The following is a 23,633-nucleotide window of genomic DNA, read 5'->3' on the forward strand; positions in this document are numbered from 1 at the left end:
ATTGCCTCAGCGATTTTCCAGTGGTCAAAACAGACTCCTAAAGAAGCCTTCGCCGCTGCCATGGAATCGTGGCGCCAGCATTGTGAAAAATATGTACGTCTGCAGGGCGATTACGTCGAGAAGTAACGCCAGTTTCATCGATTTCGGGTGAGTAGTTAATTAGAAAAAAAATCGGGGGCCTTAGAACTTGAATGCACCTCGTAGTTACTACTGTGTCGTGCTGTCAATTAATTCATGTAGCTGCTTTGAAGCTTGTAATGAAGCAATTTCTGGACTACTTCAGGTACTGTCTACGGAGAAGACATTTTCTTGAGACATTTAACATTTGTTACGTATATGTCTCACTTTTATCATCAGTGATTTACTGGGCAAAGGACAACATATGTGTCTACTTGGTGGCTATGTGAGGAACCTGTAACCTCCGCATTAATGCTACTAAGTTAAAAAAGTAATTATTGATAACTTATATAATCAGTATTTGAGTCTTACAAAATTCTGATAATAGTAACGATCTTTTGAAAATACTTTAGTTTTGGGAATGAAACAGGGTCGAATCGTTTAGTTTTTAGCCCTCAGAAAATTTAATTGTATCCTTAAGGAGGTAGTTACTCCCCGATTGGGAACCAATGCTCTTCACCACTCACATCACGCCAGTGAAGTGTTGTACATGTGCCAGTCTGTTGTTTGGAATTTGTGCAGTGAGACAGGTCGACGTGGATACTTTCAGAATGGCTTATCGGAGCTAGCCTGTTTGGACGTGCCCATGGCGACAAGGCGAATGAATTTGCCTGATTTGTTGGGGTACCAATCCGGACTGTTCAGAGTATCACCAAGAAACGATGTACCATTCATAGCCATGTAGCATAGCAAAGAAGGCTGCTCGTAAAAGGATCTTAAAGGATTAGAACCGAACACCAGTGTCACGGACCATCAAAGAGAATCGGTTTCAAACCAGGCAGGAATTGCTGCTTTCAGTAAATGCATGTCCATCTTAACCACCATAAGAGTGCTCACCACGGAGGCTGCTACATTCACTGGACGTCTTGCGTCAAGTACCTTCCAAAAGGCCATTGCTTACAATGGAATATACAACTACACGTCTTCAATGGGCCAAACACAGAAACCGGTCTGCAGCTGACTGTAGCCATGAAATTTGGACCACTGTCGCGATTTTGCCTCTTTTCAAATTATGCAAGGCATCAAGTGCACAGACGGACTAATGAGACATGTTACCCTTAGCGTGTTGCAAGTCGCTCAATGTGGTGAAGAATGCAATAAGTACTCGCACTCGGCGGCCGAACTTCCCCGAATGGGGGACTCCCAGCCAACAACGCCGTACTCTCATTTCCATTTTTTGTACCCTTAGCTTCTGAAGGGTATACTTCATACCTGAGGCGGTCCTCTGATTATGGATGTTCATCTTATTGCATGGACGAGGGACTCCAGCTGATGATATATACGAGAAAAAGTACCACCACAGCTGTATCTTGAGAACGTTTTATCACACGAATAGTTTCGGCGGCATATGATCAGCATCCTCAGACCCCACCACTGCCAAAAGAGTATTTGATTTCTTTGGCGCATTTACTATGGAAAACCTTGCTGTTAGCACGGGTGGGTTAACTTTCATCAGGAGTCTATACTCGACACCATTTTGTCTCCAATTGGAAGCTCCTGATGAAAGCTAGCCCTCGTGTGTTAGTCACAATGATCCCATAGTAAATGCGCATTGGTGAGGCCTGAGGATGGCTGTAATGTGCCGCCGAAACTAGTCGTGCGGTAGAATAAAGACACAGCTCTTGTGGTACTTTTTCTCATATGGTTCTCTGATACGTTTTGGATTTGGTTTTCGTACCCTGATTAGCACTCACTCACTCAGATTTTTAATTTTAATGTTTCCGATGATGAAAGTGACAACAGCTGTGTGTATTCACTAAGTGGACAAAAGTCATGGGATACCTCCTAATACCATATCGGGCCTCCTTTTGCCCGAAGTAGTGCAGCAACTCGACGTGGTATGGACGTAAAACATCGTTGAGAGCCCCTGAAGAAATACTGAGCCGTGTTGCCTCTATATCCGTCCATAATTGTGATAGTGTTACCAGTTAAGGATTTTGTGCACGAGCTGACCTCTCAGTTATGTCCCATAAATGTTCGACGAGATTCATGTGGGGAGCTCGAATTGCCCTGAACGTTCTTCAAACCAATCACGAGCAGCTGTGGCGTGATGAAATGGTACACTGTCATTCATAAAAATCACGTCGTTGACTGGGAACATGAAGCCCATCAATAGCTGCAAACGGTCTCCTAGTACTCGAACAGAGCTATTTCCAGTCCTTAACCGGTTCAGTTGGCCCAAAGAACCCAGTCCATTCCATGTAAAAACAGCCCTCGTCATTATGGAGCCACCACCAGCTTACGCAGTGCCTTGTTGGATCTGGGTCCGCGGCTTCGTGGGGTCTGCGTCAGTCTCGAACGCTAAATCACTTCTTACCAACTGAAGTCGGGACTCACTTGACCAGGTCACGATTTTCCAGATGTCTAGGATCCAAATTATATGGTCACAAGCGCAGGAGAGGCGTTGCAGGCTCTGGCTTCGGTGGTTTGCTACCATAGCCCATTAACGTCAAATTCCGCCTCACTGTCCTAACGGATACGTTCGTCGTACGTCTCACATTGATTTCTGCTGTTATTTCACGCAGTGTTGTTTGACTGTAAGCAGTGACAACTCTACGCAAATACTGCTGCTCCCGGTCGTTAAGTGAAGGCTGTCGACCGCGTTGTCCGTGGTGAGAGGTGATGCCTGAAATTTGGTATTCTCGGCACACTCTTGACACCATTTCCGAAACGGAATTTCCCATGTGTCTAGATCCAACTATTACTCCTCATTCAAAGTCTGTTAATTCCCTTTGTGCTGCCATAATCACGTCGGAAACCTATTCACTTGAATCACCTGAGTTCAGATGACACTGTTCCAATGCACTGCCCTTTTATACCTTGTTTACGTGATACTACCGTCATTTGAATATGTGCATGTCCCTATACGATGCATAAAGCACACGTTCTTGGTTTCACGAACACTCAGGAACATCGAGACGCCTGTATTCGCCCACTAAAACACCCAACTTTAATCCCATATAAAATCTCTGGGGCTATCTATAACAACAGGTGGTGCATAACAATCAGTATCGCCTCGTTAAGGTAGTTCAGTGGAATCTAATCGTCAATGAGTGCCTGCAGCTGGATATGGTACACTTGAAAGAAATTCATAGACTCTTTGCCTCGCCGAATTGAAGCAACTATCAACGTCAGAGTCATTGTTACACTGTACTGGCGTGATGCCTACTGAGAGTGCTTATAACCCAAAGTAAGTGGGAAAAGTACCACATTCAATAGATAGGAACCCCACAATATCAGACTGATTTTACAGAATCAGAATCGTGCTAATAATAAATTTGTAAAACTGTCGTGTCTGTCTGAATACGGTTCTCCAAAACTACTAGAAGTATTTTCACGGAGTTTTCACACGTAACCAGAGCGCAGCCTGGGGACCACATAGACTGTACTAAGTCAAAATCAGTTTGCAGGAAAAAGATATCGACTTATCTAAAACCGTTGTATCTGGCCATTGGTCTGTTTAACACTCTAACACCCTAAACTACTAGACGAATTTTCATGGTATTTTCCAGGAAAATTGAGCATACGAGTGTTGTCCAGAAAGCAATGCACCGCATATTTCTCGTCAACTATTATTTATTGAACATAATGAGAATTAACTCACACAAAAGAATGGTGCTTTATCTACACACCCTATTTTTTTTCTGAGTAGTCCCCATCCCGTTCTATGGCCATCCTTCAGGGCGAAACAAGGGTGTGTATGCCCAGCCGGTACGAATCCCTGTCCTGGTGGCGGAGCCAGTGCTTCACTGTCTGAATCATCTTCTCGTCGTCTTCAAAATGTCTTCCACGAGTGGCATCATTTAATGGTGCAAACAAGTGGAAGTCCGAGGGGGCTAGGTCAGGGCTGTAGAGTGGATGGAATAACACTGTTCAACACTGTTTTGGGATGTGTTCAGCACTCCTCTGACTTGCATGGGACCGAGCGTTATCGTGTTGCAGCCAAACGTCTCCTGGGTGGCTGTGACGCCGAAGATACCGGAAGCGTGTCTTGAGTTTTGTTAATGTGTTGACATATGCTTCTGAATTAATGGTACCGCCTCTTGGCATCACATCAATGAGACTCAAACCTTCACAGTCCCAGAACATGGTGATCACAACCTTACCGGCGAAAGCAGTGGCATTCAGTTTTTGCTTCTGTGGGGAGTGGGAATGACGCCATTCCATCGACTGTAGCTTTGTTTTGGGCCCAAAATGGTGAACTCCGGTTTCATCACTTGTCACGATCCGGGACAGGAAGGCGTCCCACTCAGCTTCAAAACGTTGCAACAAATCATGACAATGTTTTTTCTGTGCGATTTGTAATCCACCGTTAGACACCGCGGGACCTATCTTGCACACACTTTTGAATATCCAAGAGTGCGGATAATTGCATCCATACTTCCTTTGCTGATTGACAGATGCAGCGCCAGCTGCCGAGTCGTAATGTGTCCGTCCTCGCGAATGACAGCTTCAGCTCGCCGAAGCATGTCAGGTGTAACAGTCGTGGATGGTCTCCCCGACTACTGCAAATCGTGGAGCTCCCACGAACCGTCTTCTGATGACCTCACCCTCCATGCCCAGCGACTAACTGTCCTTCTGTCAACAGCAAATGCTCCACAGACTTTGCACAAGCTTTTTGAATATTCCCCACAGTTTCTTTCTCTGTAATGAGAAACTGAATGACGGCACGTTGCTTGTAACGTACATCACTTACAGACGCCATTTTGAAACTGTCCTGCAGCTATGCTATCTGTCGGAAGTGACGGATACTTGGCGCGCTCATTCAGGAGACACATACGTAACGTTTCGCATTCGTAGCATTGTTTTCGGTTGATAAAAAAATTCGATGCATTACTTTCTGGGCAACCATCTTTGCTTTGGGGCACCGCACACATTTTATTTCATTAGGACCAGACAACGGAAAAAAAGATGTAGTTAATGTTTTTTTTTAATTTTTTTTTAATTTTAAATATCTTGGGAGCACAATAACTGAGGACTTGATGTGTCACCAGGAGGTGAAAACTCGAACTGCCATAGCAAACGGGGCATTCAACAGAAAGAGGAGACTGTTAAGTGGCAAATTAGATGAAGGTCTAAGGAAAAGGCTTGGGAAGTGTTTTGTCTAGAGTGTTGCACTATATGGGGCAGGAACATGGACGCTGAGACGAGTGGATGAAAAAAAGGTTAGAAGCATTTGAGATGTGGTTGTGGAGGAGAATGGAGAGGATAAGCTGGATGGAAAGAGAGAGTAATGAAAGAGCATTGGAAAGGGTTGGTGAGAAAAGACGTCTGCTGAATGTTATAAGAGAAAGGAAAAAGGACTGGTTGGTATATTCATTGAGAAGGGAGTGCTTGCTAGTAGATGAAGGTTTGTGGGAGAAACTGAGAGGAAGAAGGAGACACAAGATGATAGACGACATAAAGGGAAGAGCAAATTATGCGGACCTGAAGAGGAAGGCAGAAGACCGGAAAGCCTGAAGAACTACCATGTGAAAACCTGCATTTTGGCAGAACACTATTGATGATTGTTCTAACAAAATCCGTCATATCTGTCTTTCTATTTGAACACGCTAATCTCCAAAACTACCAGACAAATTGTCATGGAGTTTTCACAGATGACTTGAGCATAGCTTGGAGTACCGTATAGGCTTTTTTTCCTGAAAATTGGATCATGGAAAAAGTATATCTCGGTTTAAAGTTTTATATGAAACCATCGAGTCTGTCTGTTTGAACACGCTAGTCTCTTTCATGAAGTTTTCACAGACATTTGGAGCATTGCTTGGGGCACTGTTAGGTTTTATTTAATCAAAATCCCATCACGAAATAAAAGATATCGTAACTGAAAGTTTTAACTATAGTACTAATATTATAAATGCAAAAGTAACTCTGCCTATTAGATTTTCACAATTAATCCTTTGATCCAGTTTCGATGAAATTTGGTTTGGAGACACCTTGAGCCCTGCGGAATGGCATAGGCCGCTTTAGCAAGTGTGTAGTAAAATATACTTATGAATTTTGGGGAAAAATATTTCCTCTTTGAAAATGCTATTTATTCTTATAATTTTGATCTTAATCACATTTATGAAAATGCTTTTATTGGTTGGTGTAAAGTAATGAATACAATGCTTACATAATCTTCATTGTGTTTAATCTATACATACACACTATTGTTGCATAATGTGCAAGTGGTATAATGTACAGTTACTTCAATAACACGATGCATAGATGCGCTCTCCCGTCCATGCCCACCTGTATTGTGAGTTATGCTTATCCAAACAGGCAGACACATGATGGCAGCTGATGCCATTGCACGTCCGGTAGCTTACTTACCATCACTCTTCATAAGAAAACTACTGATATGTGAGTGCAGCCATGGGTAACGATTAGTAATTTATAAGACTGCCCAGAAATAGAGGTAATCAGTAGTAGGATTTTAATTTAGCTGTCGACTGGGAATCTGTCTGTATTGGATATGTATTTCCTATGCAAGATGTTCAAACAGTGTGTGAGGTAACAGACAAGTTGTGGCGACCTGAAAATATTCTAAGTTCGGAGTTGGTGTGGCCACGCTGGGACCTCTCGGTGGGCCGCGGCTTATGGCGGCCGCGTGGTGCCGAACGTTAGCCAGGGTTCAGCCTACCGTGTCGGAATTCCATGGTGACGCTGTGTCGGTGAAGAAGACATGCTTGGAGTGCCAAAGAGGGCAGACTTTGTGAAACCTTAATGGCAGACATTTCACAGTTCGTATAGAAATTAATAGTAGCCAGATGAATCATGATACCTCAAAAAGAAACATGTACGTTCCCATTATTTGCATGACAATTCTGATGGCATAATCAGATTTTCAATATCTTTATTAGTTTAAAGTTTAGTATCTGACGATAAATTATACAAGTAACACCTAGCAACAAATTTCCAGAATCAAAACGGTTCATCCGATTTTCTCGATCGACGTGTCTTTAGAAAGCTATTAGCGTAAACCTAAATTTGTATAAATTACAGGCATGTAACTTGAATAGTACATGAGTTTATGGAGGTCTAAGTGGCCTGTCACTATCGATCGCGTCAGGCCATAAGTACTCCACAGCTACACGAAAAAACGGTAGAAGCGTGCTTATAAATATATTTATTCATGTATGTCTTTGTTTATATCCGATATATACTATTCATGAAGAAATTGGTCAATTATTTACTGTGTTTTAGAAAGCACAGAGACCTTAGGCTACTGGCTTACTTCTGTTGTATTCCTTTGATATATGTTTATTTAATTTGTTTATGTATTTAATAATGTATGTTAGAGCGTGTTTATGGTTCAGCCATAGGAATATTTACTTAATTTCAAGTTATTTAAATGTAAATCCAATATTTCGAATGTGTTTCATTATGTTTGTAAGTGTGCATAGGCTTGGAGACAGGGCAGGAGCGCTCTAACCAATCACAGCGATCGTTCCAAAATGGACACATGGAGAGACTACTTGGAAGTGGGGGAAGAGGATCGTTTCGAGAGAGGACAGGGGAGTTCTGAACAGTACGGGAGATTCCTGGACAGTACGGCGCGACGGACGCATGAACACAGGATGCTGGACGTGAAGCAGCGGCGGGCGGTCGCAGGAACTACAATGGAGAGTGGAGCAATCTGCACCTGGTTGCGGGAGATAGAAATATTTCGTAGTATGCGTTTAGAAGTGAATATCTCGCAAGATACGTTGATGTTCATAACTAATTATATGAAGTAGGAATCTATTGTTTCCCAGTTATTCAACTTATATTTTACTTAATTGCTGGACCATCGACTCGAATAAGTGTTTTACAGTAATAAAGGGCATTCTTAAAGGTACTTCTGCTACCGTACCCATAATTTAAAGTCATTAAAATAGTACCTTACTTAATAGTACTTTACTTAATTGCAATGTTTCATTTATAAATGTCTATATAACATTCAAAATTCGGTATTGCCAAGTGATAGGAACCTTCGGCCATTCGATTCATGTGTATATTCATATTGTATACTGTAGACTCAGCAGTATTTGGCTTGTAATGCGGCAACTACGTATCTCAGCCCCTAGACAACGAAACCAGCCAAAATCTATGATATTTTAACTCTGAGTCGGAGGGTACGTATCTGATGGCCAACACATCACCATGTCATTTCTTTTTAAAAGCCCGCAAGTGTGTTGTTTTCACTGAAATAAAATAAACTCTGCAGCTCACAGAATGGACCAATACAGTGATTCGAACAACAATGTAAAACTTATACTATTGGAACATGTAAACATTTTTGAGTAGAAACAATGTGCATGTTTACTGCAAAGGTGGTAGCAGATGTGCTCTGAGTCACAGTGGCGGTTGTCACAATAAGCTAGTGCAATTATTTCATGAAATGCCATCATTACAATACATATGTGTTATTGACCCCTTTGAGACACCATCACCCGTGCCACTTGTGATCTTATATATTGTCTGGTGGTGCAAGGTTTTAATTCTCAGAATCCATCAAAATATCGGCTCTGTCTTGACGTCATAGTCTGCGTTTGCGGTTTTTGATTTTTAAATACAGAGTTACTTCCACTCTACGCTACTGCGACACTGCTTAAAGCGTGTAACTACTCATACTTCTGGTGACAAATTTAGAAAAACTGATGCTACTTTCAACTAACCTAACATCAGCGTAGGTGACTTAAAAACGTTCATTAAATTAAGCACCTTGTAAAAACCACTGAATTTACAGAGCACCATTTGATATAATTTTAAAGAAGTGTCTAAAAGTCAAAGATGATATTGTTTGCACAGAAGCGTCTAAATATGCTTTACAGAGTCGCAACAAAGTTCTGAAAACTTAGTGAATGTTCTTTCCAGCTTCTTTTGAACTTTTAATTGGTAGATACTCGAGGATTTTGCTAAATTAACACTTTTACTCCAATGATATAAGGTCGACGCAGAAATCTAAAACCACAGTATCAATACCTGTGCTATAAGGTTTTTGAGCAATGAAGTTCTTTTCTTTGGAACACAAAATTTGTGTTTTACACCACTTCTATCAACAGACAACTAGTCACTCTGATTGCAGCAGTTATTCTCTTCTTACGTCACTCATTTTTAATGAATGAGAAAAACAGGTTATTATGCAACAAATAAATTTACTCTGTTCCTGCAATAACAGTATTTTCGTGTACGCAGTTAACATGATCTTGTTCAAATTTCAGCTTTAGAATATAAAGTGATGTAGGCTCAACGGCGTCTTAAAAAGCCGACATATTACCTCAGTTACGATAATGAGAGAGGTGAGATTGAATATCTCTGTATGTGATAATTTCAGTCACAATGAATTTTTCAATGTCTTAACAATTTCAAAAGACGACGCAATTGGCCGAAACCCATCTTCTGACTATCACATACTCACTACAGGCTGTCGTCTTATGGCTAGTTCCGTCGGTTGGCTGCAGGTTGCTTTGGATGGATGTCGCTCGTTTGCGTCCCGAACGGTGCACGTTAAACATGAAACAAAGCGCCAGAAATCAATATTCTTATGCTAAACGAATAATAGAAGCAAAAATACAGATAAAATATTTCCTGTACTTGCCATGTGTGGCTGAAGCGGGAGAGCATGTCTCATACTTTACATTTGTCATACTATACGCTGTGGGAGAGTGAGAGCGGGTGCAGTGATGAAGTATTAACACTACAACTCTGCAACAGTATCCCATGTATATTCAAATCACCCCCACTGTTATTATCAACGCATAAATTAGCTTCGTGAATCATTCCTGTTGCTTTTTTATGGGGAGCCACAACAGTAATTCTCCGTCTAGTATCGGAAATATTCACAGTGCTGTTGATTTTAAGTGAATCAGTATGTACAAAGTAGAACTAAAGGCTGTCCTACCTTCCTGTTAGAGAGAGTTCGGAATTTCCAAACGACTGATTCGGCACATTGACGTAATGTTTGAACCTTCTAAGTACATGAAACTGATATTAAAATCGTGTAGGGAAAATAAATGCATAGAAACAAAATATGGATACCCACCAAATCTGAAGCTTCTGTGGACCAATATTCCAAGAGGAATGCCTTATTTGTTGCTTCTCCTCGTAAGGGAGCGCAGGAAGACAAGGAGGTTTCAAACTGGATGCAATTAACAACATTCAACTGAAGGGTTCTTGACGTTCGAGACTATTGTCAACGTTAATCAAAATAATGTTACCCTGATAAATTCAGTCCTACTAACAAAAATTCACCTTGATTTGAATTTAGACAAGTAGACCTCGTGCAGGCTTCTCTGCAGCGCCGCTGGACACATTTGACCGTGCGTGACCCGTAGCCTGTTGTTGTTGTGGTCTTCAGTCCTGAGACTGGTTTGATGCAGCTCTCCATGCTACTCTATCCTGTGCAAGCATCTTCATCTTCCAGTACCTACTGCAACCTACATCCTTCTGAATCTGCTTAGTGTATTCATCTCTTGGTCTCCCTCTACGATTTTTACCCTCCACACTGCCCTCCAATGCTAAATTTGTGATCCCTTGATGCCTCAAAATATGTCCTACCAACCGATCCCTTCTTCTAGTCAAGTTGTGCCACAAACTTCTCTTCTCCCCAATCCTATTCAATATCTCCTCATTAATTACGTGATCTATCCACCTTATCTTCAGCATTCTTCTGTAGCACCACATTTCGAAAGCTTCTATTCTCTTCTTGTCCAAACTGGTTATCGTCCATGTTTCACTTCCATACATGGCTACACTCCATACAAATACTTTCAGAAACGACTTCCTGACACTTAAATCTATACTCGATGTTAACAAATTTCTCTTCTTCAGAAACGATTTCCTTGCCATTGCCAGTCTACATTTTAGATCCTCTCTACTTCGACCATCATCAGTTATTTTACTCCCTAAATCGCAAAACTCCTTTACTACTTTAAGTGTCTCATTTCCTAATCTAATTCCCTCAGCATCACCCGATTTAATTTGACTACATTCCATTATCCTCGTTTTGCTTTTGTTGATGTTCATCTTATATCCTCCTTTCAAGACACTGTCCATTCCGTTCAACTGCTCTTCCAAGTAATTTGCTGTCTCTGACAGAATTACAATGTCATCGGCGAACCTCAAAGTTTTTATTTCTTCTCCATGGATTTTAATACCTACTCCGAATTTTTCTTTTGTTTCCTTTACTGCTTGCTCAATATACAGATTGAATAACATCGGGGAGAGGCTACAACCCTGTCTCACTCCTTTCCCAACCACTGCTTCCCTTTCATGCCCCTCGACTCTTATAACTGCCATCTGTTTTCTGTACAAATTGTAAATAGCCTTTCGCTCCCTGTATTTTACCCCTGCCACCTTCAGAATTTGAAAGAGAGTATTCCAGTTAACGTTGTCAAAAGCTTTCTCTAAGTCTACAAATGCTAGAAACGTAGGTTTGCCTTTTCTTAATCTTTCTTCTAAGATAAGTCGTAAGGTTAGTATTGCCTCACGTGTTCCAACATTTCTACGGAATCCAAACTGATCTTCCCCGAGGTCCGCTTCTACCAGTTTTTCCATTCATCTGTAAAGAATTCGCGTTAGTATTTTGCAGCTGTGACTTATTAAACTGGTAGTTCGGTAATTTTCACATCTTTCAACACCTGCTTTCTTTGGGATTGGAATTATTATATTCTTCTTGAAGTCTATATCTACATCTACATTGATACTCCGCAAGCCACCCAACGGTGTGTGGCGGAGGGCACTTTACGTGCCACTGTCATTACCTCCCTTTCCTGTTCCAGTCGCGTATGGTTCGCGGAAAAAACGACTGTCTGAAAGCCTCCGTGCGCGCTCTAATCTCTCTAATTTTACATTCGTGATCTCCTCGGGAGGTATAAGTAGGGGGAAGCAATATATTCGATACCTCATCCAGAAACGCACCCTCTCGAAACCTGGCGAGCAAGCTACACCGCGATGCAGAGCGCCTCTCTTGCAGAGTCTGCCACTTGAGTTTATTAAACATCTCCGTAACGCTATCACGGTTACCAAATAACCCTGTGACGAAACGCGCCGCTCTTCTTTGGATCTTCTCTATCTCCTCCGTCAGACCGATCTGGTACGGATCCCACACTGATGAGCAATACTCAAGTATAGGTCGAACGAGTGTTTTGTAAGCCACCTCCTTTGTTGATGGACTACATTTTCTAAGTACTCTCCCAGTGAATCTCAACCTGGTACCCGCCTTACCAACAATTAATTTTATATGATCATTCCACTTCAAATCGTTCCGCACGCATACTCCCAGATATTTTACAGAAGTAACTGCTACCAGTGTTTGTTCCGCTATCATATAATCATACAATAAAGGATCCTTCTTTCTATGTATTCGCAATACATTACATTTGTCTATGTTAAGGGTCAGTTGCCACTCCCTGCACCAAGTGCCTATCCGCTGCAGATCTTCCTGCATTTCGCTACAATTTTCTAATGCTGCAACTTCTCTGTATACTACAGCATCATCCGCGCAAAGCCGCATGGAACTTCCGACACTATCTACTAGGTCATTTATATATATTGTGAAAAGCAATGGTCCCATAACACTCTTCTGTGGCACGCCAGAGGTTACTTTAACGTCTGTAGACGTCTCTCCATTGACAACAACATGCTGTGTTCTGTTTGCTAAAAACTCTTCAATCCAGCCACACAGCTGGTCTGATATTCCGTAGGCTCTTACTTTGTTTATCAGGCGACAGTGCGGAACTGTATCGAACGCCTTCCGGAAGTCAAGAAAAATAGCATCTACCTGGGAGCCTGTATTTAATATTTTCTGGGTCTCATGAACAAATAAAGCGAGTTGGGTCTCACACGATCGCTGTTTCCGGAATCCATGTTGATTCCTACATAGTAGATTCTGGGTTTCCAGAAATGACATGATACGCGAGCAAAAAACATGTTCTAAAATTCTACAAGAGATCGACGTCAGAGATATAGGTCTATAGTTTTGCGCATCTGTTCGACGACCCTTCTTGAAGACTGGGACTATCTGTGCTCTTTTCCAATCATTTGGAACCCTCCGTTCCTCTAGAGACTTGCGGTACACGGCTGTTAGAAGGGGGGCAAGTTCTTTCGCGTACTCTGTGTAGAATCGAATTGGTATCCCGTCAGGTCCAGTGGACTTTCCTCTATTGAGTGATTCCAGTTGCTTTTCTATTCCTTGGACACTTATTTCGATGTCAGCCATTTTTTCGTTTGTGCGAGGATTTAGAGAAGGAACTGCAGTGCGGTCTTCCTCTGTGAAACAGCTTTGGAAAAAGGTGTTTAGTATTTCAGCATTACGCGTGTCATCCTCTGTTTCAATGCCATCATCATCCCGTAGTGTCTGGATATGCTGTTTCAAGCCACTTACTGATTTAACGTAAGACCAGAACTTCCTAGGATTTTCTGTCAAGTCGGTACATAGAATTTTACTTTCGAATTCAATGAACGCTTCACGCATAGCCCTCCTTACGCTAACTTTGACATCGTTTAGCTTCTGTTTGTCTGAGAGGTTTTGGCTGCATTTAAACTTGGAGTGGAGCTCTCTTTGCTTTCGCAGTAGTTTCCTAACTTTGTTGTTGTACCACGGTGGGTTTTTCCCGTCCCTCACAGTTTTACTCGGCACGTACGTGTCTAAAACGCATTTTACGATTGCCTTGAACTTTTTCCATAAACACTCAACATTGTCAGTGTCGGAACAGAAGTTTTCGTTTTGATCTGTTAGGTAGTCTGAAATCTGCCTTCTATTACTCTTGCTAAACAGGTAAACCTTCCTCTCTTTTCTTATATTCCTATTAACTTCCATATTCAGGGATGCTGCAACGGCCTTATGATCACTGATTCCCTGTTCTGTACATACAGAGTCGAAAAGTTCGGGTCTGTTTGTTATCAGTAGGTCCAAGATGTTATCTCCACGAGTCGGTTCTCTGTTTAATTGCTCGAGGTAATTTTCGAATAGTGAAGTCAGTATAATGTCACTCGATGCTCTGTCCCTACCACCCGTCCTAAACATCTGAGTGTCCCAGTCTATATCTGGTAAATTGAAATCTCCACCTAAGACTATAACATGCTGAGAAAATTTATGTGAAATGTATTCCAAATTTTCTCCCAGTTGTTCTGCCACTAATGCTGCTGAGTCGGGAGGTCGGTAAAAGGAGCCAATTATTAACCTAGCTCGGTTGTTGAGTGTAACCTCCACCCATAATAATTCACAGGAACTATCCACTTCTACTTCAATACAGGATAAACTGCTACTAACAGCGACGAACACTCCACCACCGGTTGCATGCAATCTATCCTTTCTAAACACCGTCTGTACCTTTGTAAAAATTTCGGCAGAATTTATCTCTGGCTTAAGCCAGCTTTCTGTACCTATAACGATTTCAGCTTCGGTGCTTTCTATCAGCGCTTGAAGTTCCGGTACTTTACCAACGCAGCTTCGACAGTTGACAATTACAATACCGATTGCTGCTTAGTCCCCGCATGTCCTGACGTTGCCCCGCACCCGTTGAGGCTGTTGCCCTTTCTGTACTTGCCCAAGGCCATCTAACCTAAAAAACCGCCCAGCCCACGCCACACAACCCCTGCTACCCGTGTAGCCGCTTGTTGCGTGTAGTGGACTCCTGACCTATCCAGCGGAACCCGAAACCCCACCGCCCTATGGCGCAAGTCGAGGAATCTGCAGCCCACACGGTCGCAGAACCGTCTCAGCCTCTGATTCAGACCCTCCACTCGGCTCTGTACCAAAGGTCCGCAGTCAGTCCTGTTGACGATGCTGCAGATAGTGAGCTCTGCTTTCATCCCGCTAGCGAGGCTGGCAGTCTTCACCAAATCAGATAGCCGCCGGAAGCCAGAGAGGATTTCCTCCGATCCATAGCGACACACATCATTGATGCCGACATGAGCGACCACCTGCAGATGGGTGCACCCTGTACCCTTCATGGCATCCGGAAGGACCCTTTCCACATCTGGAATGACTCCCCCCGGTATGCACACGGAGTGCACATTGGTTTTCTTCCCCTCTCTTGCTGCCATTTCCCTAAGGGGCCCCATTACGCGCCTGACGTTGGAGCTCCCAACTACCAGTAAGCCCACCCTCTGCAACTGCCCGGATCTTGCAGACTGAGGGGCAACCTCTGGAACAGGACAAGCAGCCATGTCAGGCCGAAGATCAGTATCAGCCTGAGACAGAGCCTGAAACCGGTTCGTCAGACAAACTGGAGAGGCATTCCGTTCAGCACTCCGGAATGTCTTTCGCCCCCTGCCACACCTTGAAACGACCTCCCACTCTACCACAGGTGAGGGATCAGCCTCAATGCGGGGGACGAGCTGACCGTCCCCGAAAAAACCCCCATCTGGACCCCCACAGTGATGCCCGTTGGCAACAGCCTCAAGCTGTGTGACCGAAGCCAACACTGCCTGAAGCTGGGAGCGAAGGGATGCCAACTCAGCCTGCATCCGAACACAGCAGTTGCAGTCCCTATCCATGCTAAAACCTGTTTTGCAAAGAACGTCTGAACTAATCTACAGAGAGTGCAAACAAATCGACAAAATTTAAACGGTTATTAAAATACAAGATTGCCTAGTAAATGCAGTAATGCTGCTACTTGCGCACTGCTGACACTGCTCGGCGGCGGAAGGAGACTAAGCGAAATTACACTATTCAGGTACTAAAACGCGATGCTACACTCTCAAATACTATAATACTCCAGAAATTTATGAATTAAACAATGCAAGTACCAATAACACGCAAAGAAATTAAGAATTAAACTATGTAACAAACGATTGAGCTAGGAGTATACGACTTGCTGCTCAGCTGCTTATCCAACGGCGGCAGGGAGCACACTGACTGTGACCAACCGACACTGGCCGTTCAAAAACAAAAACAGTAGACAAACAACTACGCGAATTTACACTATTCAGGTACTAAAACGCGATGCTACAACTCTCAAATACTATAATACGCCCGAAATTTATGAATTAAACAATGCAAGTACCAAAAACACGCAAAGAAATTAAGAATTAAACTATGTAACAAACGAGTGAGCTAGGAGTATACGACTTGCTGCTCAGCTGCTTATCCAACGGCGGCAGGGAGCACACTCTGAGGGTATTTCGCCTGTCTCATACATCTTGCTCACCAGATGGTAGAGTTTTGTCATGACTGGCTCTCCCAAGGCCATCAGTAGTTCTAATGGAATGTTGTCTACTCCCGGGGCCTTGTTTCGACTCAGGTCTTTCAGTGCTCTGTCATACTTTTCACGCAGTATCTTATCTCCCATTTCATCTTCATCTACATCCTCTTCCATTTCCATAATATTGACCTCAAGTACATCGCTCTTGTATAAACCCTCTATATACTCCTTCTACCTTTCTGCCTTCCCTTCTTTGCTTAGAACTAGGTTGCCATCTGAGCTCTTGATATTCATACAAGTGGTTCTCTTCTCTCCAAAGGTCTCTTTAATTTTCCTGTAGGCAGTATCTATCTTACCCCTAGTGAGACAAGTCTCTACATCCTTACATTTGTCCTTTAGCCATCCCTGCTTAGCCATTTTGCACTTCCTGTCGATCTCATTTTTGAGACGTTTGTATTCCTTTTTGCCTGCTTCATTTACTGCATTTTTATATTTTCTCCTTTCATCAATTAAATTCAATATTTCTTCTGTTACCCAAGGATTTCTATTAGCCCTCGTCTTTTTACCTACTTGATCCTCTGCTGCCTTCACTACTTCCCCTCAGAGCTACCCATTCTTCTTCTACTGTATTTCTTTCCCCCATTCCTGTCAATTGTTCCCTTATGCTCTCCCTGAAACTCTGTACAACCTCTGGTCCTTTCAGTTTATCCAGGTCCCATCTCCTTAAACTCCCGCCTTTTTGCAGTTTCTTCAGTTTCAATCTGCAGTTCATAACCAATAGATTGTGGACAGAATCCACATCTGCCCCTGGAAATGTCTTACAATTTAAAACCTGGTTCCTAAATCTCTGTCTTACCATTATGTAATCTATCTGATACCTTTTAGTATCTCCAGGATTCTTCCAGGTATACAACCTTCTTTCATGTTTCTTGAAACAAGTGTTAGCTATGATTAAGTTATGCTCTGTGCAAAATTCTACAAGGCGGCTTCCTCTTTCATTTCTTCCCCCCAATCCATATTCACCTACTATGTTTCCTTCTCTCCCTTTTCCTACTGACGAATTTCAGTCACCCATGACTATTAAATTTTCGTCTCCCTTCATTACCTGAATAATTTCTTTTATCTCGTCATACATTTCATCAATTTCTTCATCATCTGCAGAGCTAGTTGGCATATAAACTTGTACTACTGTAGTAGGCATGGGTTTTGTGTCTATCTTGGCCACAATAATGCGTTCACTATGCTGTTTGTAGTAGCTAACCCGCACTACTATTTTTTTATTCATTGTTAAACCTACTCCTGCATTACCCCTATTTGATTTTGTATTTATAACCCTGTAATCACCTGACCAAAAGTCTTGTTCCTCCTGCCACCGAACTTCACTAATTCCCACTATATCTAACTTTAACCTATCCATTTCCCTTTTTAAATTTTCTAACCTACTTGCCCGATTAAGGGATCTGACATTCCACACTCCGATCCGTAGAATGCCAGTTTTCTTTCTCCTGATAACGACGTTCTCTTGAATAGTCCCCGCCCAGAGATCCGAATGGGGGACTATTTTACCTCCGGAATATTTTACCCAAGAGGACGCCATCATCATTTAATCGTACAGTAAAGCTGCATGTCCTCGAGAAAAATTACGGCTGTAGTTTCCCCTTGCTTTCAGCCGTTCGCAGTACCAGCACAGCAAGGCCGTTTTGGTTAATGTTACAAGGCCAGATCAGTCAATCATCCAGACTGATCGCCCCTGCAACTACTGAAAAGGCTGCTGCCCCTCTTCAGGAACCACATGTTTGTCTGACCTCTCAACAGATACCCCTCCGTTGTGGTTGCACCTACGGTACGGCCATCTGTATCGCTGAGGCACGCAAGCCTCCCCAGCAACGGCAAGGTCCATGGTTCATGGGGGGGACCCGAAGCCTAGTTTCCCATAAAAGATCGGCGGCTCGCCCACTGCATAGCATAACATACTGCCTGACGAAAGAAGGCCGTATGTTTTGGGCACAGGTCTGACCTAGTAGCGTCTGGCTGAGAATGACTCATCTCCAATGCGGTGTTCAGCCTGACGAGAAAAGTGTTGATAGAAAATGACGTCATCCAGACATATCGTGCCACATAAAAGTACATTAGCTCCCTAGCTCCAAACTGACATCAAGTTCGAAACAATGTACTTCCACAGCTGTCTGCATCTACGAATGCAGAAACCACCATGCGTTCCTGAGCATTCTTTAGACCTGCCATCTTACCACGATGTCTCTTAAGACTAAGATGACACTAATACTACAGTCCTCTGTTTCTTCCCAATAGCCAATATTGGTGAAGATTTAAAAGAAGTATGTTCTTCGTTTAAAACAGTTAATAAATTCATGGCCGAATTACAGCATGCCTCATATTTTCAGATGTTAATGAATGCCAAAAATGACCCATAACTTCAACCACAGATGAAAATAACAAGAAAATGTCCATTTTGGTATCCTACGATAGATAGTTAAAAGTGTTTCAAATAGATAACATCGTAGGCAAGTCACAAGAAAGAGTACGAGACCTTTTACATAATGAATTTACCTATTTGTAATCTTTGTTGAATTATGAGAAAACGAAATTCTGAGAAATTTTTGGAGCGTTCTAAGATGAACTCAGTGATTACGTTCATCAATTTGTTACCACTTCACATCAGAAATGAAATACTGATTGAGTCTGGGGTGGATGCTCGAATCTGCAGTGCAAAAAGGTGAAGACAATTTCATCTGTCGGAAAGTTGTGGCTCCTTCCTGGAGTACTATTGGGATTCTTCTTATTGACCATTTGAAAAGGACGAAAGTGTTTTGGACCAACTAAGGCAAGAAATACCTGAAAGTAAGTCTGCGTTGCCGCAGAACAGAAAAACTTTTTCACATTAATTCAGTTGCCTGCAAATGTCTTTTGCCATTGGATTAGTCGCGTTCCACATCTGGTTTAATAGCTGCTGTAAATATTTTCATTCGACGAGTGAACTCAAAAACGAATAGACCTGCCTTATCCAGTCACAAAAGCATTATCAGGCTTAAGATAATTTTGAAAATTAATGTCTCCTACACGCCTTAAGCGAATCTAACAAACCAAGTATCTACAGAAATGTAGTTTCAGACATTTATATAGATACAATACAGAGTATTTTTAATTATAAGCTAGAATGTTCACTTGAAAATGAAAAAAATGTAGTTTAACGTAAAATAAACTGTATATTGTAAAAGTAGTGGCAGCATAAAAAAGCGGTTACAGTAGTTATCCATAATCTCTTAATTTTCCTTATGTTTGATAAAAATTAGTAGCAAATAACTGCCAATTAGCTACCCAATTGATTAATCTATGAATGATTTAAATACTATGAACTCTACTAAAAAATATAAGGACATCATTAGGAAGCTGTTGAAATTATAGACCCATTTAATATACCGTTTGTCTGCTAGTAATAGGAGAAATGTGTATATGAACATTTTCACAACGACAGCTGTCGTTTTGACTGTGGAGAGTTCGTTTCGATACTTGGAAAAGAACAGACGTGCATTTCAGAGAATAGCATATCGGTCGCAACTCTAAAAAGATCGAATTTTTTCGAAGGACAGTTTATGTGGATTTGTAATATTTTCGAGTTGCAGCTATGATAACTTAAAAATTTGCTTCAATGGTTCATGGGTCAGATAATGTTGTGGAAGCTGCACAATATTTCGACGAGACAGCTGCTCGTCATCTTCAGGTAATTACTGATATGTTGCTGTTTTTTCTCTTTATTGTAATTTAATGCCCCTGCCCCATATGGGCAGCCAAGTGGCTTTAGAAAAAATATAAAAAGGGGAACTCAAACATAAAAAGGGGGAAGAAGCGAGACATAAAAACACAGAAAATTGAGATAATGGAAGTTAAAATATACACTAACACAGGATCATTCACTGAGGGACATTTAAAAAAGTCGACGTACAGGTAAAAGAACACAGCTGACGTTGAGGGGCACTTAAAATACACTGGAGCCTCATATATATTAAAAGTCGGCCACTGCATAAAAATGCTCACAGCAAGTAACACTTGAAAAACCACTGAAACGAAGGAGCACAGACCAAGAATAACAGTAAATAAAAACCACCGGTAGGCACCTGCCGAGGGACAGGAGGCCTGAGAGAAGAGAAAAAATGGGGAAGGTCTTGTTGCTTTTTTTTCTTTATTTTAGTTTCATTCCCCTGCCTCATCGGCAGGGGAGGGCTGGCAGCTGCACATTCCACCGCTCTTCAGCTAAAGGTTTTAAAACAGTGAAAGGGGAACGCTTACAAAAAATGGGGGTGATAAAAGGGGGACATAAAAAACACATCAAATGGAGATGATGGGAATTAAGACATACACTAATATGGGGACATGCACAGGGGGGGACAGTTAAAAAGTTGACATGAAGTTAAAAGAACACAGCTGGCAATTCATTGCACACTTAAAATCACAGGTCTCAAACACAAGTTAAAAGTCGGCCACAGGAGGAGGAGGAGATTAGTGTTTAACATCCCGTCGACAACGAGGTCATTAGAGACGGAGCGCAAGCTCGGGTGAGGAAAGGATGGGGAAGGAAATCGGCCGTGCCCTTTCACAGGAACCATCCCAGCATTTGCATGAAGCGATTTAGGGAAATCACGGAAAACCTAAATCAGGATGGCCGGAGACGGGATTGAACCGTCGTCCTCCTGAATGCGAGTCCAGTGTGCTAACCACTGTCGGCCACAGTATAAAAATCACACAGAGTGAGAAACTTAAAAAACAAAACCACTGGAAACGAGGGAACACTCTCAAAAAATAAAAACCACTGATAGGGACCTGCTGAGGGACTGGAGGTCTGTGAGGAGGGAAAAAGAGGGGAGGGGGCGGGAGGAAGAGGAAAAGGGGGGGGACAAGGTGTGCACCATGAAGCAGGAGACAGGCAGGGCAGGAGATGAAGAGGGAAGACAAGGTCTAGCAACAGGGTGGGGGTGGAGAGGAAGGGGTACACCAAGGGGTGGGGGGGGATGGAGTCAGCGGACAATATACAGGGTGTGGATATTTTCAAGGAAAAGGAGGAAGAGAGGAAGAGGATGAGGTCATAGAGGATGCGCGTGGGGGATAGCAGACGGCTATGGAAGGCGAGGTGGAGTGCATGGCGTTCTAGGATTTGGAGGGCTTATAGAACCTGGAAGGGGTGGAAATCCAAGCAGCGCTAGCATAACAAAGGATGGGGCAGATCAAGGATTTGTATGTGTAAAGGATGATGGAAGGATGCTTTCCCTATGTCTGGTCGGACAGGAATTTCGGGAGGGGAGTCTGTTGTGGGCTTTGTGTTGGATTGTAAGGAGATGGGGAGTCCAGGTGAGGTGGAGGTCGAGGGTGAGGCCAAGGTCTTTGAGGGTAGGAGTGAGGTGAATAGTAAGTTCGTAAATGGTTAGGTAGAATGTCGTGTTGCTGCAACGGCTCGCCAATATATACGCTGACTAGCTAGAAGAGCGCAGGGAGCAAGGGTTAAGGCTATTACGTCATAGTAGACGAATCATAGAGCACAGCGACATACAGTGCCCCCTGCCATAGAAACGGGCCATGGGCTTCTAATTCGCGAAGTGCGAAAAACGAGGCTGCAAATAGCAGCCCAACAAGCGTGTGGGCGGAGTGTTGGCGCCCGGTTTAAGTGTGCGGACTTTGATTCTCCCCCCATGTTGACTCGGATTCGTTCGACTACGGCCGACTGTGCCTTAGTACCGGTAGAGCTGGTTCCCATGCCTTGACGAGTTGAAATCCCGTGTCTCTGTTGATCAGGTCGTTATTTATACGAATTTCGACTGCTTCTTCAATGATGGAGTCCCAGTACGTGAAAGCGAACGAAATTATCTTTGTCTCTCTGTAGTTCATGCTGTGTTCCCGTTTTAAAACCGTTTTCAGGCACAGAAGACTTTTCTTGATGACCCAGTCTGATGTGACGTCTATGTTCAGCACATCTATCCTTAACAGTGCGACACGTCTGGCCAATGTATGATTTCCCACACTGGCAAGCGAATTTATATACCCCTGGTCTCCTTAGACCTAGGTCGTCTTTAACTGAACCCAGCATGGTTTGCACACGCGATGGATGGCGGAAGACACGTTTTATTTAGTGTTTTTTGAATAGCCTGACAATCTTAAAGGATACACCACCAACATACCGTAGAAAAACCATCCTCTTGGAGTTCTCCGCTTCTTCTGGTTGTTCTTGAGCTTTAGTGCGTGCAGGTTTAAATGCACTACGGATCGGATCTGTTTATCAGAGTACCCGTTTCGTACAAATTCAGACAGCAGATGGATAAGCTCTGCTGATAAGTTCCCTGCATCAGAGATTGTTCTAGCCCTATGAACGAGAGTCCGCAACACGCTACTGTGTTGAGAAGGGTGACGACAGCTCGTAGCTCATAGATATAGGTCAGTGTGGGTCGGTTTGTGAAACACATTGTGCCCCTAGGAACCATCTTCTTTCTGCGGACCAAGACATCAAGAAACGGGAGGTCTTCATTTTTCTCCACTTCCATGGTGGAGCAAATGCTGGGATGGAGGGAGTGAAGGTGTTCCAGAAATGCAGGAAGCTTTTCTGGTCTGTGTGGCCAAACTACAAATGTGTCGTGCACATATCTCCAGAAACTGAAGTGCCTTTTCCTCGAAGCCTTCCATAAAAAAATTAGCTACTATGGGAGACAAAGGGCTACCCATAGCAACACCGTCAGTCTGCTCAAAATATTGTACTTTAAATAAAAAGTACGTTGAGATAAGCACATGTTTGAATAGATGGAAGATGTCATTCTGCATAGTTCCTAGTGATTTAAGCAAGAAGACGAGTGATGCTAGGGACGCAGAGACGATGCAGGCACTAGCTGAATCGGTGAAGAGTTGTAGTTAGCAATGACAATCTCAGATCTGTTCTGAAAGGCAAGTGGGGATCACTGCTGACAATTTAAGAATTGAGATACAAGAGGTAATTGTAAAGAAAATGAACTTATTAAAGTAAATAGCAGAACAAGTAATTTAGAACTGAAAATGTTATTGCAAATGTGAAATGGCCTGTGATCGTAGTTTGTAATAAAAAACGTATCATGCTGTTGGTTTTCTAGCTTCTTGTAGGGATTTTTTTGTACCATGCATGAATAATGAAGCGAAAATCATTTTCCTATAATAATTACTGGTGGAATCTGCAGAGACTTCAATTTTCACCAGTTCAGTACATCTGAAGTTTTTAAACAGAGGTTTTTGAATAGGTACTATAGTCAAGTTAAACAAAGTAGATTCCTGAATGGACCTGGAAGATTTTCAATGAGGGAATTTTTTCAGGAGGCT

This window comes from Schistocerca piceifrons, chromosome 8 (assembly GCF_021461385.2).
Source record: "Schistocerca piceifrons isolate TAMUIC-IGC-003096 chromosome 8, iqSchPice1.1, whole genome shotgun sequence".
In the NCBI taxonomy this organism is placed as follows: domain Eukaryota; kingdom Metazoa; phylum Arthropoda; class Insecta; order Orthoptera; family Acrididae; genus Schistocerca; species Schistocerca piceifrons.